This window comes from Euprymna scolopes, chromosome 46 (genome assembly GCF_053919585.1).
Source record: "Euprymna scolopes isolate OS-2025 chromosome 46, ASM5391958v1, whole genome shotgun sequence".
Taxonomy (NCBI): Eukaryota; Metazoa; Mollusca; class Cephalopoda; order Sepiida; family Sepiolidae; genus Euprymna; species Euprymna scolopes.
In genome coordinates this window covers 193881014-193896929 of record NC_136527.1, presented here as the reverse complement: position 1 = coordinate 193896929, position 15916 = coordinate 193881014, and the positions used below count along the sequence as shown (strand labels likewise).

The 15916-nt window shown below is 29.9% G+C and overlaps 1 long non-coding RNA gene across 1 annotated transcript; it reads right to left on the bottom strand.

Annotated features, from left to right (window-relative positions):
- Positions 1-1830: 1830 nt before the first annotated feature.
- Positions 1831-13694, bottom strand: LOC145271419 (uncharacterized). The gene is made up of 2 exons (XR_013865867.1): positions 13447-13694; positions 1831-3586 (listed from the first exon to the last, which is right to left on the bottom strand). It is a non-coding gene; the product is annotated as an uncharacterized LOC145271419 (long non-coding RNA).
- Between the last annotated feature and the right edge of the window lie 2222 nt (positions 13695-15916).

Sequence of the window (15916 nt, the reverse complement as noted above, 5' to 3'; positions counted from 1 at the left end):
TACTGTACACATAGATTCGAAAAAGTTGTCACAAAACAAATATAGAACAAATAAATATTATCAAAGGCAAGATAATTTACTTTTCTAAATAACTGGATATGGTGTTAGTGTTTATATTTAATGTAACATGTTTATTCAGCTCGAAAAACATACAGTGTTTACCGGTGTATTGGAAAGTGAAAGATGGCGCCTGACTCTCTCGTTGACACGGTAGCTTTGGGAAAAGAAGTTAAAAACAAAAACAAAAAATATGCAAAACACTATTGGAAACTCGCTTTACATATGTTACCGTGACATAAGCTGACATATATTCGGTATTCTTTTAACAGTATTTTGTATAGTTTTTTTTAACTCCTTTTCCCAAACTTTCCGTGTCAAAGATTAAAAAAAATCGTTGCAGTTTTTTTTTATGTTTTGATTTAATATGTTGAGAAAACTTTAAGCACTTACCTGCGACTCTCAGGAAGAATGGCAGCAGAAAGCTTTTGTGTGGGTGATGACTCTTTTTATATTGGTAGTTGTTACGTTTAACTTATTTGATTGGCTAACTGGATTATAAGAGGGATGGAGTGAACTGAATTTTGGTTGTGATTTCAGTTTGGGATTGGAGTTGAAGGAAATTTAATCGTTACCCTTATTACCACACCGACAAGGTTCTACAATTTTTACCTAATCACAGGTCGCAACAAACCATTGTTGCAAAAATCCTTGTTAACCTCTACCTTTCAGTGGAGAAAGTTTCCACAAATAAAAAATATCCTTAGTAGTAGCGTCCTAAATTATGAGATGATAAAAAAATGAACGAATCTCTTAGAATGAGTATCCACTTTCTGTCCACATGAGAGGGGGGCATTTTAGTGTTTATTGGCTAAAAGGTTTCGATTTTTTTTGTTTTCATCTTTCAATAAAGACACGAGGAAATAAAAAAAATGAAGAAAAATCAGTATTTTTTTACTTTAAGGTTCGTCTCACATTTGTATATATAGAAAAAAAGTTTTTTGTAGTTTTCGGTGTGCTTTAAACGAATATGGTAACCGTTTCCGTCGCAAATTTACCGTTTGTATGGTATTAACTGGGACTATTTTCCATTTAACAGCCCAGCCTTCGTTTACTCTACGCACGATCATAAACGAAGGCTGTTAAAAATGCACTCGCGTACCGTCACAGTGTCGTATGGCGAACATTTTAAATTCGACGAAAAACAAGTAGTTTTCCAAATAGGAAGCCATGTAATTCGGCAAGACTGCAGTTTAGGTGGAAAAATAATCTCGAATCCTTTATCACATAAAAGAAACTAATTTCCCTAATCACCGGTACGTTACTATGTCACAGAAGTTGTTTTTGAAAACAACTTTAAAAAAAAACTTATTTTTATATTGCTTTTAATTAAAATAAAAAAGGTTTTTGTAGGTTACAATTATGAAAAGTTCTATTCATATTTAAATGTCTTATATGTTCCGTGTTTTTTTTACACAATGAATACGTTTTTTAATGAGGGTGCTAGTGCAGAGAGTGATCCGCGCTATTTTTTAAATCGTATTTCCAAGTTTAATTAAAGTTTTATGATATTTTTTATATTCAATTGTAAGGTTGAAGTGTAGAATAGGTACAAAACACCCTCCCCATGTTAAGAATGGCTTTTTAAATAATAACATTATTATTTCTCTATTTCAAATTTTAATTTATTAATTATAAAACGTTCTATACTTATGTATTTTTGTTACCGTGCTAAAAAAAAGGTGCTTAAGATATCGTGGAACGTTCTGTTTAAAAATAAAAAAATGTTGTTTAAAATAAAGAAGTAAAAAATGAGAGAAAAAAGATATAGAATAGGCAACACTTTCTTTAATAAAGTTTACATAAAAATGAGCACCCACTTTTTGACAATCATCAATTAACTAAACTTTAATGTAAAAAAAAATAATTGGTAAATGTTTACAATCGAAACCACCTAAAAAATGAAAATCTACTTTTTCTTCTCCCCAATAGACTCCTTTACTTGATTATATCGTCTTTTTGTCTGTTTAGTCTTGCCTGATTCCAGGACTAGGAGCTGATCTGTCTGGTAGAGTGTCCAGCTTGGTGTTGTTCCTTGTGACAACATACCTAAGAGAAGGTGCAACGTCATTTTCCTAAGACCCAGTGTCTAGCCATGCTGAGTCGATCTTTTTATCCTGGGTGACATCCTGCCAGTTTGTTGATTTAATTTTATTTTTCATTTCCATTTAAATTCGAATTTTTGATCAGGGTTTACTTTAAATTTTTGATTTAAAGTAAACCATACCAAAGTCCCAGCTAAAACCCTGTACAGAGAGATCAAAGACACCCGGGATTGGGGTCTAATATGCATTCAATTCTCCCCAGTGTGAGTTCTCATATGTGTAACGAATGTTGATTTTCGAGAACAAGTATATGCACACACTTCACAAGAATGTGGCTTTTCTCCAGTGTGAGTTCTCATGTGTTTCACTAATGCTGATTTTTGAGAACAAGAATATCCACACACTTCACAAGAATGTGGCTTCTCCCCAGTGTGTGTTCTCATATGTGACACTAAATATGATTTTTGAGAGAAAAAAATTCCACACACTTCACAAGAATATGGCTTTTCCCCAGTGTGAATTCTCATATGTGTCACTAATGTTGATTTTTGAGAACAAGAATATCCACACACCTCACAAGAATGTGGCTTTTCCCCAGTGTGTGTTCTCATATGTGACACTAAATATGATTTTCGAGAGAAAAAAATTCCACACACTTCACAAGAATGTGGCTTTTCCCCAGTGTGAGTTCTCATATGTCTCAGTAATGTTGATTTGTCAATAAAAGAATATCCACACACTTCACAAGAATATGGCTTCTCCCCAGTGTGAGTTCTCATATGTCTCACTAATGTTGATTTTTCAATAAAAGAATATCCACACACCCCACAAGAATGTGGCTTCTCCCCAGTGTGAGTTTTCATATGTCTCACTAATGTTCCTTTTTCAGTAGAAGAATATCCACACACTTCACAAGAATATGGCTTTTCCCCAGTGTGAGTTCGCATATGTCTCACTAATTTTGCTTTTTTAGAACAAGAATATCTACATACTTCACAATAATGTGGCTTTTTACTTATGTGTATATTCATATTTAAATTTAATTGCTCCTGGAGCAAGATTTCAAATACCAAGTGATAAACAATATGAGATTTTATCCTACCTTTTTCAGTTTTAATCTGAAGTTGTTGATGCAAGTTAGATGTTATGCTTATAAAATTTCAATTTGTACCATTTGTTTATTTGATAAGAGATATTTCGTAGTGTAGAAGTTAAAATACTCTCTTTTGTAAATGTTCAATTCGATATCTTATCATTTATAAAAGCATTAAACAAAAATTTCACCAAATTGAAACATGTGCGATGTTCTTATCACTATTTGCTAAACAATCCAGATAACATAACTCTTCACACATATATATCTAATAAAGTTGTATGCATCCGCTTTTGTTGTCCGTCACGTAAGGAAATAATTGTGCAAAGAATATTGTGTAAGGAGGAAGATGATCCCTTAATATTCATTAAAAACATTCGAGCAGGAACATCTGCAAATAAAAAATAAATGAAATTTAATATTTTATATCATTATTTATTTTAATCGTGCCAACAAAACAAGAAACATAACTTTATAAAACAAACTTTATAAACGAATTATGTAATAAATATATAAATATAAACAATTAATGTCGTAAAATAAACAATTAATAAAGTAAAATAAACAATAATATAGTAAAAATCTTGTAGGAAAAATAAGCATACAACTACCATAGTTGCTACAGATAATAATAAAATATATTGCTAACAATAGAAATATAATACGTTTATAATACAAGAAAAGTGAATTTAAATACTCAGTAAATTAAAGTTAATAATACAAATCAATGTATAATCTAGTTACTAAGCAATGGATAATAATATGGTCTTTTAAAATAACTTTCGTTTTAAGTCATATGTGTGGAAATATAACCGCTTATTTCTAATGTGTTTATATTAAACTGAATATTTTTATAACATTACATATTTATTAATACTCATAATAATTTAATTCAGCAGAATTAGGTTCTTATTTTTTACTTTATTTTTAGAATTCAACATTTTTTTTCATTCAACAAATTATTTCATCCAACACTTGAATGCATTACTATCATTCCCATATTTTATTATCCAAATAATATCAGCAGTTTTAATAATCACTTAGCGCAATTTTATTTTTGTAATTAACATCTGATGCATATTTGTATACAAAAAAAATAGAAAGCTGCGAATTAGGTATCCTACCGAACCTTACAGAATTGATATTCTTAGTAGTTATTTCAATTTTTATTAAAATAAGTATTTTTATTGCAAACCAACAAACTGTTACTAGCATTCAACTAATTAATGATGTATGTATAACAAGTAGATGTTTTACTGTCTTTTAAACCTTTTTATTTCGCCTTGAACATTTTCTTCTTTGATGAACTGATAAAAAGTCTGATGATATGTTTGGTTTATGGAATGAAACACGTGTAAGATGCAGTAATCTAAACATTATGTATGTGAATAAAATGTTTAAATAAGTTGCACATGCTCTGAAAGTGTAAATCATTTTCATTGAGTTTAATAAACCGTTGCATTTTAAGATATGTTTATTGAATACATACATTATAAACGTATATTGTTTTAAGGAAAATGTACATTGCGCATGTGTGTGTGTGTGACAATCTTGATGCAATATTTTCCATTGTTATAATGAGAGAAATATATATAGGTTCATTAGGAAACTTTTTTCTGTCTTCCTAAAACACATGCATTTACTGTATATAAGGATACTTGATATAGGAATATGTACATCTATCAACAGTTTCTTAAAAGGGACTCATTTAATGCCAAAGCCGTAACTAATTCGGTTGGAAAACCTATAGTAAAAACCGTACATTTATTTTTTATTAGGTATTTTTTATTTTCCATATATATTTCTCAAATTTAAAGTATATTATTCAAATTTATAGATTGTGTAAAGATATCCGTTTATCGCTAATTCATTTGAACATAGAAATTGTTGTCACTACATGAGTTTAACTCATCAGCGAGTTAATATTTAATCTTTAACTATTGATTAAAGCAAAATTGTCATTTAATCATTTTCAATACACAATCCACACATGCTAGAAAATTCCTTAGACATGAGAGTATCATATACAAAGCTAGGATTACCATATGTATTGTGTATTGTTGTAAATATGGCTTCGTGCAACTACCAGGACCATCTTTGTCTTAGACAAACTTCAAAAAGAGTCTGAAATATAACTTAAAGATCAATCGAGTTATTTAATGAAATGTTCTTTGATGAACTCATAGAAAATTGTATCAATCGGAAAACAAACATCAGAATCTCCTCTATTTAAGCTTGTAAGACTTTTACTGTTTGAGGAAACAAAGAGTTTAAAAAATTGGCGTTGGAATATTTTATCTAAAAATATTTGTTCATTCTTAATTCATCCGAACGTTAAAATTATTTGTAATCATAGACGTTTAACTCCTAAACGAGTTTAATGCTCTACATTTAAATATTAGTAAGACAAAATATATAAATTATTATTAACATATAACAAACATTTAAACTAATTATTTTGACTTTTAACTAAACATTTAACTAATCATTTTGATTTTTAACTAAACATTTTACAACAATACATCTACCACATATAGATTGATATTTTCGTTGCTTGGGACAATTACATTTTCTATTTCTTCTCGTGTATTTCTCAATGTGTCAATCCTATTATTCCAAACCAATGAAGAAAAATACCTGTTCATCTCTAATTCAGCTTAATATAAATATTTTTTTAAAACTTAATCACATGTAAGATCAGCACATGTAATAATAAATCTTTAAAAATTGTTTTATATTTAGAAAGTTCATTCCTTTTATATTTTTAAGGAATATAGTTTTTAGAGATTTTATAATGAATATAGGCAATAAAAACAGATGAAATACAGCTCCATAAGTTCACAGCTTTGAACAGAAAAGTACTGGAATATAATGATGTATTATAACGAGGTACCTGAACAGAGAATTGATGAAGAGCAACATTACAATACTCTTTTTAACGACTTTAAAGTATCTCCTTTTACCTAATGCTTTATCTGCTTTATTCATAAATTTTGCATGTCGTTTATATTTTATGCATTTAACATAATAAACAATATGGTTACAATTTGTTGTGGCAGAGAGAGAGGGGGACTGTATCGGTTTCAGTTTTCTTACGTTTGTTGAGGGAGAATGAGAGATAAGTTACGTTAACTATTCTATAATTTCACGTAATAATTTAATAAGCAAAAAATACTGAAAAAGTATCATTGTTGGCGTTAAAAAAACACACATTGCAACTGAAACATAATGAGATACTATGGATTATGGGCCATATCAGCAGAGCCATTCCCTGTAAGTGATATGTCTGTTTACATCACATTAAAGTTTTGCATGTTTATATAGTCAGAAAAACAGGGAGAGAATTACAAATGGTTTCATGAACTTCTTTCTTTCATTGTAAAGTCACAATTGAAACGGAGAGATAAACAAAAAAAACTTATATATGGCTTTGAATAGAAATGTCTGGAATATGATGATGTATTATAAGGAGGTACCTCAACAGAGAATTAATGAAGAGTAACACTAGATCAACAAGTCAAACAAGTTAATCTTTGTTTCTGTATCTTGCAGATATTTAATGTGCATCAATTTTCGGTCATGGTTTGTGTAGAGAAAGCGGCAGGCACTGCTGAATGTAGTGAACTTGTCCTTACAATCATATTGCACTAAAATATCCTCTTCACTGTTTGTATAGCAAATTTTACATAAATTAAGGTCATATGAATAAGAACTGCCTGTCTTTAAACTTGAATCACAAATTTTAATAATTTTTAAAAGTTATGTTCTACCGAGAAATAAAAAAAATTGTGCAAATTGCAAAGAAGTTATAAACTGATATTTTGTTTCATATTACGGACCAAACGTTGGTTGCAATAAAATTAGCTATTGTGCAGATTGGTGAAACTTTGTTTTTATTTTTCACTATCCATTTTGCATGTGGTTTATTATGTTCAGGCCAGATGCTATGACGTCATAAAATTAGTTATGAGTTATGTTTTACAGAATAATAAAAAAAATGTGCAAATTGAAAAGAAGTTATGAAATTATATAATGTTACACCTAAAATACCAGATGTTGGTGACGATAATGTTAACTAATGTGCAGGTTGTCAAAGCTTAGTTCTTATTTTCAGCTGCCAATATCCATTTTGCATGTGGTTTATGATGTTCAGACCAGATGGTATGATGACGTCATAAAATTTGTATTATGTGTAAGGAGTGTGTAACAACACACCTGCCAAATCGATTGGCCTTAAAATGTTTATGTGTTGTATCAATACTAATTCAGCTTCAAATAATAATCACACAATAAATATATTGTGCGGTTGTACTTCATTGTTTGGTGAGCACAAGTTGTTCACGGGAGAGATTTTATGGAATTTTATGATCTCCACAGAATATGTTTTTATAAAATGCTGAAACATGTTTGATTTTAATTTGCGATCACAGTTTTTAAGAGTTTGTAACAGTTGCTTTTTTTTAAGTGTTTTTACACAATAGTTAATATATTTTTCAAGTTTAAGAAAAGTTTTAAATTATATTTTTTGGAGTCAGTGAAAATTTTACGTTTGAAATTTTATATACCTACGTTTGACATGTTTTTTATTACAAATGAGTCACCATTTATCAAGGGACACTGGGGGTAAGGGTTAATAAGCATACAGTGGTCAATGGAACACTGTTGTGGTAATTGTTAGTGGAAATTTCATAAATTGAATTACTTAAGGGAAACGGCTCATTAAGAACATGGTTAAGTTGGACTTGAAAAATGACCATATTGTAGTCAGCTGGAAAGGAGGCCAATGGAAGAATTCCACGGGTGTGCATTCTAAGAAAGAAACTTTGTTCATGGAATCTATGCTTATGTTTTGGTTTAGATAAAGAGTGGGGGGAATTATTGATAGTTTTTTCAGCTAGACGAGTGTTTCTCGTGAAAGCTTGGTGAGGGGGATTATGTTACATGATAAGGGCTGTCCCCTTTTCATGTAAGTATAAAAATGGAGAATTTAGTTTAAAATGAAAATGAAATGGCATAGGCGGAACTCGAACCTCGTAATCTAGTTTAGAAATGGATTACGTGTGAGAATTTAAAAATCTAAAACGAAACATTTGTTTAGAATATAGATAAATATTCAAGAAAAGAATGTGAGCTGTCAAGCTTATTATGAAATTTTAAATTGAAAGAATGCAGCTTATAAGATAATGTTTTAACATATTGAATATAGGTAAAAATTCCTTTTGTAGAAATAGGAAAAGTTTTGGACACGTATGTCCAGGACACGTGAAAGAATGCACATGTTTTAACATGTGTATGACGTCACGGAAAATAGAAAGTTCGAGGGATAGAGAAAAACTTTAGTTAGAAAACAGTCAGTGAGAAAACTCAGAGAAAGTCAGTCGTCTAGGAGCGAGACGTCACTTCAAGAAAAATGTGAGACTTTGAATTCTTGAGGATGGAAATCCCGGCCGGTCGTGTGAAGAATAAACCATCAAGTGTTTTTGTAAAGCTCTTGTGTCTTATGTTTCTTATACAAAGGTAAAGTCCAATTGTTTTATATATTTGTGTTATATGTATTTACATACACGTCTCAACATCATCATGTCTACACAATGTCCGAACTGTCTGAACACTATATCCCTTCACTCAAAGAGCTTTCTCCTTCTCTTCTTCTACACGTCCAATGAACATTTTAATATATAAGAATCTCTCCTAACATGAACAATATCTCTCTAAGTCTCTTACAATACAACTTCTCTCTCTCTCTCTGAGTCCTTCAAGACAAAGACTCTTAATAACTCTTCCTAAGACTCTTAAAATGAAACCCCCGATATGCAGCAATTATAAATTAGAGCTCATACTTTAAAATTCTCTTCTGCTTCCCCAACTGTACTGACATGCAGAAGTTCAAGTGTAATGTAAACAGACATTTGCTGCTAAACTCCCTACATAGTACCCCTGCAACTTGGGTTCCTGATAGTAGCCCAATACATCAAAGTGGAAATGTGCCTTGTTTGGAGTTAAAATGTTATAAAAAATGTTTGGAGTGAAAATGTTATAAAAAATGTTTGGAGTGAAAATTTTATAAAAAATGTTTGGAGTGACAATTTTATAAAAAATGTTTGGAGTGAAAATTTTATAAAAAATGTTTGGAGTGAAAATGTTATAAAAAATGTTTGGAGTGAAAATTTTATAAAAAAATGTTTGGAGTGAAAATGTTATAAAAAATGTTTGGAGTGAAAATGTTATAAAAAATGTTTGGAGTGAAAATGTTATAAAAAATGTTTGGAGTGAAAATGTTATAAAAAATGTTTGGAGTTAAAATTTTATAAAAAATGTTTGGAGTGAAAATGTTATACAAAATGTTTGGAGTGAAAATGTTATAAAAAATGTTTGGAGTGAAAATGTTATAAAAAATGTTTGGAGTGAAAATGTTATAAAAAATGTTTGGAGTTAAAATTTTATGAAAAATGTTTGGAGTGAAAATGTTATACAAAATGTTTGGAGTGAAAATGTTATAAAAAATGTTTGGAGTGAAAATGTTATAAAAAATGTTTGGAGTGAAAATGTTATAAAAAATGTTTGGAGTTAAAATTTTATAAAAAATGTTTGGAGTGAAAATGTTATACAAAATGTATGGAGTGAAAATGTTATACAAAATGTTTGGAGTGAAAATGTTATAAAAAATGTTTGGAGTGAAAATGTTATAAAAAATGTTTGGAGTGAACATTTTATAAAAAATGTTTGGAGTGAAAATGTTATAAAAATGTTTGGAGTGAAAATGTTATAAAAAATGTTTGGAGTGAAAATGTTATAAAAAATGTTTTGAGTGAAAATGTTATAAAAAATGTTTGGAGTGAAAATGTTATAAAAAATGTTTGGAGTGAAAATGTTATACAAAATGTTTGGAGTGAAAATGTTATAAAAAATGTTTGGAGTGAAGATGTTATAAAAAATGTTTGGAGTGAAAATGTTATAAAAAATGTTTGGAGTGAAAATGTTATAAAAAATGTTTGGAGTGAACATTTTATAAAAAATGTTTGGAGTGAAAATGTTATAAAAAATGTTTGGAGTGAAAATGTTATAAAAAATGTTTGGAGTGAAAATGTTATAAAAAATGTTTTGAGTGAAAATGTTATAAAAATGTTTGGAGTGAAAATGTTATAAAAAATGTTTGGAGTGAAAATGTTATAAAAAATGTTTGGAGTGAAAATGTTATAAAAAATGTTTGGAGTGAAAATGTTATAAAAAATGTTTGGAGTGAAAATGTTATAAAAAATTTTTGGAGTGAAAATGTTATAAAAAATGTTTTGAGTAAAAATGTTATAAAAAACGCTTGGAGTGAAAATGTTATAAAAAATGTTTGGAGTGAAAATTTTATAAAAAACGCTTGGAGTGAAAATGTTATACAAAATGTTTGGAGTGAAAATTTTATAAAAAACGCTTGGAGTGAAAATGTTATACAAAATGTTTGGAGTGAAAATTTTATAAAAAACGCTTGGAGTGAAAATGTTATAAAAAATGTTTGGAGTGAAAATGTTATAAAAAATGTTTGGAGTGAAAATGTTATAAAAAATGTTTGGAGTGAAAATGTTATACAAAATGTTTGGAGTGAAAATGTTATAAAAAATGTTTGGAGTGAAAATGTTATAAAAAATGTTTGGAGTGAAAATGTTATAAAAAATTTTTGGAGTGAAAATGTTATAAAAAATGTTTGGAGTGAAAATGTTATACAAAATGTTTGGAGTGAAAATGTTATAAAAAATGTTTGGAGTGAAAATGTTATAAAAAATGTTTGGAGTGAAAATGTTATAAAAAATGTTTGGAGTGAAAATTTTATAAAAAATGTTTGGAGTGAAAATGTTATAAAAAATGTTTGGAGTGAAAATGTTATAAAAAATGTTTGGAGTGAAAATGTTATACAAAATGTTTGGAGTGAAAATGTTATAAAAAATGTTTGGTGTAAAAAAACTGGTAAAACCAAACAGTAAAATCATGTAAAAAAGTAAAATCATAATAATAGATAATCGTGGAAAGTAAAAAAGCTAAAAAAAAAAAACAATGAAATACTGAAAAACTTCTGTTAATTGGTGATAAATGACTTTATATTTTTTATGCAAACTCAATTAAAAAAATTGTCCGTATTCTAAAACATAAAAAATTGAATAAAATATCAAAATTCAACCAATTCTTTAGCGACATATTAGGTAAATGTGGACAGAAAAGTATTTGTAAAATTAAAAAAAAAACATTTTGTGCTCAGTTGTCTAACAATTCGACAAACTTTGGATGTACTTATTTTGTTTATGGTAAACATTATTTTTTTCTCAGAAATCACGAAAGTAAATAAACACATTTTTCATAAAAATCTAAATATCAGATTGAATCATCTATTATTAGGAAGATTAGGAAGGGGTGGGTGCTAATTTTAAGCATAATTTATAAAAAAAGTCTTAAATATTTAAATTTTGTGTTTTTCATTCTATTTTTCGGAATATTTTTAATGGCTTTAAGACATAAGGCCAAAGAAAAAATACAGTTTTATTTTTTAAGCAGTAAAACTACTTTGGATTCGATTGTAAACATTTACCAATTATTTTGTTTTTTATTAAGTTTCTGTTAAGTTCTAATTTTATGTAAACGTAATAAAATAATCATTTTATGTAAACGTAATAGAAATCATTTTATGTAAATGTAATAAAATAATCATTTTATGTAAACGTAATAAAATAATCATTTTATGTAAACGTAATAAAAAATCATTTTATGTAAACGTAATAAAAGAATCATTTTATGTAAACGTAATAAAAAAAATCATTTTATGTAAACGTAATAAAAGAATCATTTTATGTGAGCGTAATAAAAGAATCATTTTATGTGAACGTAATAAAAGAATCATTTTATGTAAACATAATAAAAGAATCATTTTATGTAAACGTAACAAAAGAATCATTTTATGTAAACGTAATAAAAGAATCATTATTCCAAAACCTAAAACATTGAATAAAATATCAAAATTCAAACGGAATTTTCTAGACACATAATAGGTAAATTAGGACAGGAAACTATTTATAAACACACACACACACACATACATACATACATATATATATATATATATATATATTAAATAGGCGGTGCTAATGCACTGACTGAGCCGCGCTATTTTTTAAATCGTACTTCCAAGTTTAATTATATGTCTTTTTTTAAATTGTAAGGTTAAAGTATAGAATAGGCACAAAACACCCTCCCCTCCCCAGGTTAAGAATGGCTTTTAAAAATAATAACGTTATTATTTCAGCACGGCTCACTCTCTGCATGAGTACCCACATTTTTATTGACGAAATCAATATTTTTATTGGGTTCCAATAAAATTAAACCTTTTTTATGTTTAATATAATTTTAAGAATCAATATTTTTGAGGGATATTGCAAAAAAAAAAAAAACTGTTTCAGATTATTTAAAAAACAATTGAATGGGATTTTTTTGTAAAGCGTAAAAAAATAACTTACATTTCATATTGTAAAGTTAGTTTAATATTAAAATTTTACTTAAATAAACACATTTCGGTCAATGTCAAGTTTCTTTCCAACTCTCAAAAAACTTTAAAATGATGACTTGAAATAGGTTTTCGGTTATGCTGAAAACGAATATCACATTTAAATTTGGGGCAGATAAGTAGTTTTCATAATATGAAGAAATTATTTTTCAATAAGTGGGGGATCACTTTCCTATATAAAAGTAACGTAAAATGAGCACCCACTTTTTGGTCACTTAGTAATTTCTTCATATCATAAAGCAATTTTTAAGTGTGATATTCGTTTTCAGAACCCCCAAAAACCGGCGCTGTTTTTTACTAAGAGATTCGTTCATTTTTTTTCATTTTCAAATTTGTTTTATATGACGAAAAAGGTGACCAGAAAAGGGTGCTTTTTTTTACGTGAAATTTACATAACACAGTGTCGTGATCCCATACTTTTTAAAAAAAGTAATTTCTTCATATCATGAAAACTACTTATCTGCCCCAAATTTAAATGTGATATTCGTTTTCATCATCATTGAAAACCTTCAAAAAAGTCGTCATTTGAAAGTTTTTGAAGTAGTTGGAAAGAAACTTGACATTGACCCACATGGTCACATTTCATATTTTATTTTATTCACGAAACCAATATTTTTATTGGATTGCAATAAAAAAATAAACTTATTTTAATATTTAAGATTATTTTTAAGTTGTTGAATAATATTTTTGTAAAGTGAAAAACAAAAACTTACCTTCCATTCCAGGAATTTAATACGAAAAAAAAATCGTTTTTCTTTTGTGTCAAACGCAGAAAATTTGTTTGTTTGTTAGGATTTCTTAATATAATCTTTAGTAAATTGATACAAATTTTGTTTTGTGTGTCCAATTCATTAAGCAATTAAATATATGAAAATATAAAAGAATCAAAATTTAAATACAAAAAACACGATTTCAACGTGAAATTATTATAAGAAGAAAAACACGTGCTTCAGAACAAAGAACTTATGTTCATCGTAATACGGTGTAATCATTATTTTGTTCCTCGTGTAAAAGATTGACCATTTCATTATGATTTGGATTAGGCGAACTACTGTTTACATCCAAGATGAGAACAGTAATCCAAATAATCCAAATATAAAAAAATGCAAAACTGAATATTTCACATAAACAATTCAAAAAGGAAGGAATTGAACAAATAGCGAAGTCAATCAAATAACAAAAACTAGATTTGAACCAACAAAAAACAAAACAATAATCACATGATTACATTATGAAAATTGCGACTTATTTTTATCAGATTCGATTCTGTTAACTTTACGATGACCTTAACTTATAATTCCAGACTTAAACCTGATGTTTTACATGCAATCAACGACTAACGATGGAAGTGTAGTAACTGTTTCTAGTTTGTTTACGCATTTCAACGTTTTGTCGCGTTATCAACATTCTGGTTTTACTTGTCATGATTTGCGCCCTCCTATGCATTACCTCCTCCTTTGATAGAGAAGTAATGGAATGTTGTAAAATGTTCCGACTCGCAGATGTGAATATGAGAAAAAATCGATGTTTAACCACATTCAGATCGCCGTGTAATTTGCTTGCGCCCTATTTGTTTATTTAACATCTACCGCTCCAGAAGATATAAAAGCCAAGTACGTCAAAGCTGCCACATCTGAGCTGGAGCTTCTAAAAACAGCCTATCCTGCCTTGACAAAGTAAAAAATAGACTTCGTGGTTTAGTGGGGGATGCCCTTTTCTCTTCCTTGCAACCTATCTCCCACAGAAGAGATCTTGTAAGCCTGTCTTTGTTTTATCATTATTTCCATGGCAAGTGCTCGTCCGAGCTCCAATATCTGGTCCCCCCTCGACAATCTTTCACGATAAACACACTGATATATGTACACATGGTATATACACACACCCACTGATATATGTACACACAGTATACACACACACTGATATATGAACACACGGTATACACACACAATGATATATGTACACACGCTATACACACACACACAGATATATGTACACACGGTATATGCACACACACTAATATATGTATACACGGTACATACACACATTGATATATGTACACACAGTATACACACGCACACTGATATATGCACACAGGGTATATAAACACATTAATATATGTACACACGGTATATATACACACACACACACTGAGATATATACACATGGTATATATGCACACACACTGATATATGTATACACGGTATATACACGCACCAAATAGAGGCACGATGGACATAATCTTCACTGCTCGTCAACTCAAAGAAAAGTGCAGGGAGCAAAATTTACTATTATGCATAGCTTTTATAGACCTTACTTTGGCTGGTTCTTGCAAGGTTTGGATGCCCAGAGAGGTACATTCGGGTACTGAGACTGCTACATGACAATATGTCAGCTACAGTCCTCAGTAGTAGTGGAGATGAAACAGAGCCCTTCAGGGTTGACACAGGAGTGAAACAGGGATGTGTCATTGCCCCAACCCTGTTCTCCATCTTCATTACTGCTATCCTCCATCTCACGGACCAACATCTTCCCTGTGGAGTTCGGATTATGTACAGAACTGACAGACGACGTTTTAACATCAACAGATTCAGGGCCAAAGGTCGAACAAACACCATATCCATTATGGAGCTACAGTATGCAGACGATAACGCCCTTGTAGCCCTCTCAGAAGAGGACCTACAGTGTACACTAGTTGCCTTCACGAGGGCGTACAAACAGGTAGGACTAACAATCAATATAAAAAAAACTCAAATCCTCCATCAGTCACCACCAAACAGTACTCTAGTCTCACCCCCACCCATCTCCATCGACAACGCTAGACTGGAAAATGTGGACCACTTCCCATACCCAGGCAGCATCCTAACATCAAAATCCAACATAGATGATGAAATACAACACCGACTCAGCTGTGCCAGTGGGGCTTTCTCAAAGCTAAGGAAGAGTGTATTTGAGAACCGTGACCTTCTGGCAAAGACCAAAATCATGGTATACAAAGCTGTCTTGCTGCCCACTTTTCTCTATGGATCGGAGACCTGGACCACATATGCGAGGCACGTAAAAACCCTGGAGACGTACCACCAAAGATGCCTCCAAAAAATCCTAAATCAGTTGGAAGGACCGACGCACCAATACCAGCGTCCTGAGTGAGGCTGACATTCTTACTATCACCGCTACTGTTGCTCA